Here is a 5,105-nt window from a genome sequence, read left to right on the forward strand (position 1 = left end):
CAGCATACACTGCTAAACCTATCAGGTCATGGCACCCTTCATGGTCATCAGGGGGAGACGCCCAGTATAGAAGAGCTCTGGCATGCCTGTGAGCGGCTTCGTTTCCTCCTGGTAGTTCCAGGTGACCGGGAAACCAGATGACTGAGGCTTGGTTGGGTGGATGCTTAGTCAGCAATGACAACCCTGACTTATGAATTAATCCGTAATTGAAGTTGCAACAGGCGTTCTGGGAATCGGTGAGCACAACGGTGTTGGGGTTAGATGCTACAGCTAATGCAATAGCTGCCTCCTCTGTGTGAGTGGGGTTAGATGTTTTCACCGAGGCACAGTTCACCATCGACCCTGAAGGCGTTGAGACTACAACAGTCATGACTCCATTCTTTGGTCCTGCTGCGTCCACGTAAAGGGTGTTAGTTTGCTTGTCCCATTTCTTCTGCAGGGCTTCCCCTCTTGCTTTCCTTCTCTCAATGTTATATGCGGGATGCATATTCCGCGGAATGGGGTGCATGTTGATGCGTCTTCTCACATCGCGTGGGACCTCTTCCCTTTGGTCAATTGTATAGAGAATTTGCCTGAAATAAGTGACTGATGTGAGCTACCCAGTTTAACATCAATAGAGACATTACAGTTAAGATCCAGGTTTATTTCTTGCATGCAATGAATGTTAACAGCAAAATTTTGCCAGGTACAACTAAAAACTGCGAATAAAAATGCAGTGCATGAATCATGGTTGAAAATATACTTTCTTTACACCAATACTGTGACAGCTGTACAGGGGACTTTCTCATGAGTGAATGGCATCACCATCATATGTCGGAACTAAAAACTCCCAAGTTCACTTACTAGCTGCACAGAACATTAACAGGGTATGTATGAACCAAAACAGACATGCAGACCAAAGTTTTGGAGCTCTTAACAATGTGCCACCTGTGGTCATGTGAACCAAGCAGGCCTGGTTGTGGGCTCATGGGGTAGGAAGGCAGGTGCGACACAGCTACTGCTGTCACTTCATAGCTTGAGAGGAGAGCGAAAAGCCCAGCAGCATTTTTTGTGAAAAGCATGCAACTCAGCTGCAGATATCAAAAATGTAAATAGCTTTACATGGTGCCATGGCAGGACACTTTGTACATAGAAAACAAAACAGAGACAAGGCAGAAAGTGGTACAAAAAAACTCTGCACAGGATAAACATATAGTCTCATGAGTGCATCTATTGCTAGGCAACTTGAGAAGCAAAATCATTTGCATTTCAAGATCATAGCCAAGCAATTTTGTGCTCAACAGTCCATTTTGTAAAGGCAATAAAAATAGGAAGGAAGGAGTAAGTTTCAAGTCTACACACAATGCAACGCATTGAGGGTATCATGTGGCTTGCACCTTTTTAAATCGGAAAGCTAGCGCGGAACAACTCCCTGAGCTCTACAGGCGAACAGCACAAAGGCCTCCCCGTCACCAGTGCGGCGGGCAGGTGGCACGGCGCGGGAGTTCTTGTCCTGACTTGCGCCTTGACCTCCGCGAAATTCTCCCGCTGTTTTTTACTCCAAACTGGTTTACTGCCATTCCATACCGAGAGCTGCAAGAAGACTTGTCCGAGCCTAGCGACAACTAGTACTGACCAGACACTGAATTTTTGACTGTGAAAAGAAATGCAGTTGATTCATCCATCAATGCACCCTCACATTTGGCGTTCAAAATAAGCAGCATTGCTCAAACAAAGTGAATATAAGGTCAGTGGAAGGTCACCCATATCCAGGCTGCACAGTTAAAAGTTGCCAGAATGGAAATGTGTGATAGAGTGACTCAATAAACAAGTACATGACAATGCTTTCATCCACTTGCTTGAAAACTAGCAATTCGTACAAGGTCCACGGAAGCTGTCTAGCAACGTTTAGGCTCGTCCGCAACGTGTGTGCATTGGGGATACCAAAGTGTTCAGATCTAAAATGAATTTTATGAACTTTTGCCATCAAATTTACCCAGTATGTACCCACCCTACCAGGTAAACAGGAAAGCAGTTCATTCCCACTCGTGTACAGTTTTGATGGCGCTTGCAGGCATAGTTCTCACCGATATTGCTGCACATGGCACATTAGGAGACAAATGAACAGGACACAGAGGCAGAGTAAACACTCAAGTGACATGTGTTTGTCGTCCTCTTGCTGTGTCCGCGTTCTAGATCTCAGGGGCTAGCTCCCAATGGGAAGGTTCCTAGGAAAGGTGTAGTAGTTTGTTAGTCTGGAAGTGTCAGCAGTGAACATGAAAAACAGAGGGGTGCTCGCGCGCTTCTTTTTGCAGTTACTTCCATGTTGCACAGAAAACAGACTTAAAGGAACTGCACGTAAATGCCACAGCTAGATTTTGAATGGAAACGAATAATGCAAGAAGCAGGTAACAGCCATAGCACCCTTGGCGAAAGAACGGCAGTGAAAGCCATGACCATCCTAATGACATGTGACTCGGCATTGCGGGGGGGGAACGGCATCTAAAGAAGACGTTCAAAGCCTTTTCTTCAGGACATAGCTCTTGCACTGCTGTCTTTTTTCTGATCTTACGTGCCAGCTTTCATGCAATTTTAATGCACCGAAGACAAAAACTTTGAGGAAGGCAGGAGCAGACAAAACTTTGTAACACGACACAAGTGGTATCAATGATGAATAAATGGGATTGAAACGCAATTGTATTGCCACAGCTAGTGCTCATCATCCGCATTACAACAATCGGCATTATTTTTTTTTAATGTGCTACACAAAATGCACTTGGCAGTTTTGCACTAGCAAGCCCAACCAGGATCCTTGTCATTCTGAAAGCTTGCATAGAAAGCGCAATGGCAGAACACCAGCTGTATATAGATGTTTCCTGAATATCCCTGTTTAGCAATACCCACATCGCAATGCATCCTTTGGCAACTTAAAACAATAAAAAAGATCACCCGTAAAAAAAAAAGCAAAAAAAACACAGACAAACATGAGACTAGGTTAGCCAGTTGGAAGACTCATACCAGCACAGCACTAGGCAAAGTTCTAGTAGAACTGATTGGGGTTCACAAGGCTAACTGAAGAACAGACATGCAACTGTATTAGCAGCTTGGTGCTACTCCAACATAGTAGAAAAACGGATTACTTCAGCTGGAACATAACTTATTCAGTGTGTCCATAAAATATCAACACATATGTAAGTAGATTGCTTTGTTGATGTCATTTGAACGTACGAGCAAAAAGCCACATTTTTTTTAACTCCTCCTGCTAGCTGTTCATTCAACATCAATCAATCAATGCTTTATTTCCAACAAAGAGATAGGGGGTCATCCGGCGAAAAAAGCTGCCATTGAATGCTTGAGGGTGCCCGATGCCTGTACAAGGCAGCAGCACATAATGTGGAAAACGTTGAACATACATGCATACATTTATGTACAGTCTTGGTCAAAAAACCTCAGGCCGCTGTGAATGGGCCAGGAACAACTGTGTTCTGCTATTGCGGCACTGCCACCGTCAGCGTGCACCACTGCTCATTTGCTCTAATGATAAAGAGGGCCAGGGAAACATCCTTCACTGTCAGGCGTCCCTTGATAACAGTGCCCGTGAAAACCTAATGCGGCATTCATTCTACCTGCTGTGTGCTTGTCTTATGGCCGCTGCGCTACGGCGCTTTGTGCAAGTAAATGTGCTGGCCAGGGCAAAGCTGCCCAGCTCTGGAGTGATTTTTGAGCAGTCGTGAAGGTTCATGCAACGCTCTATAGCACAGAAAATGAGGGCGCTTTTTCATAGAGTTTTCTTTTTTTTTTTTATTCTGCACTCATTCACAATATCACCTTTGCTGTGACACACTTGTTTTGTCAGGATGAAAACAGGATGAAAAAAAAAAGGAAGGGATGCGTTCGTCATCTCTTGGCCGTGGTCGTCCCGTGATCAGCAAGGTGATCTCGATTACCGCAAGGTGATCATCTTGTGGCCGTGGTCTCCTTTATGTGGTTTATGGTTTATGGGGTTTATCGCCCCAAAGCAACTCGGGCTATGAGGGACGCCGCAGTGAAGGGCTTTGGAAATTTCAACCACCTGGGGTTCTTTAACGTGCACTGACATCGCACAGTACACGGCCTCTAGAATTTCGCCTCCATCGAAATTCGACCGCTGCGGCCGGGATCAACTCCTTTATGTGATTCCGAATTAAGCGTAACAACTCCCATTACTGTGGTGCCCAATGAGGGTGTGACCCACTTGCGCTTGGATAACGTGTGCATGTAAAGGGGCCCTAACGCGATTCACTATTGTGCAGGTCATCTAAAAAAGCCAGACAGCGGGCACTCTCCAAAGTAGTGAGGGAGTGGTTGTAACTCTATCGGCTAGACAGGGGGGGCGAACGTCCTCTAATTCCCAAACATTTCCACAATCTTCCTGTGGATTTAGTAAAAAAACAGCAACGGCACACACAAAGATAGTCCTTTCTGAGTGGACTAGTGTGGGCTACGATGTATTTGAAATGTTGTGTATTAGAATGGTGGTTACGTGCCCTTGCCAAAGGGAGCCCTTGTGGTCGAAATGCGGCTTGTGGTCGTGTTTTCAAGGAACAGTGAGTAAATGGCCCACAGATCACAGTGTAGCTTGGTACCACACGAGTGCTGTGAGACAAGTCAAGGTTACATTTTAATCTGGTGTCTCCACTACAAACAGCAACACATTGAAAATATGAAACTTTATCGGTCAACCTAACACAATACGCAAAATATCTATCAGGATAAAGCGAAGGCTTGAGCCTCTGAATGTGTAGGATAAAAATGCAATAATGAAGAATCTTAGAGATTAGACAATTTTCTATGCCACAGCGCATTGCAAGGACACCGGGCAGCTTTGCCCTGGCCACCGCAATTATTCGTACTACGCGCGCTCTATCACGGCAGATGCAAGACAGACACGCAACAGGCAAAACAAATGGCGCACTAGGTTTTCATGGGCGCCGTTATTAAGGGATGCCCGATAGTGAGGGGCATGATTCCCTCGCCCTCTTTATCCTCGGTGCAAGCGAGCGGTGGCGCTCGCTTGTGGCATCACAAGAGATGGGTCTACTTGTGTGAAGGAAATGTACACAGGCGTAAAATGAAGCCATTAAAAA

Source organism: Amblyomma mixtum, chromosome 3 (genome assembly GCF_055824585.1).
Source record: "Amblyomma mixtum isolate Tamu chromosome 3, ASM5582458v1, whole genome shotgun sequence".
Lineage (NCBI taxonomy): Eukaryota > Metazoa > Arthropoda > Arachnida > Ixodida > Ixodidae > Amblyomma > Amblyomma mixtum.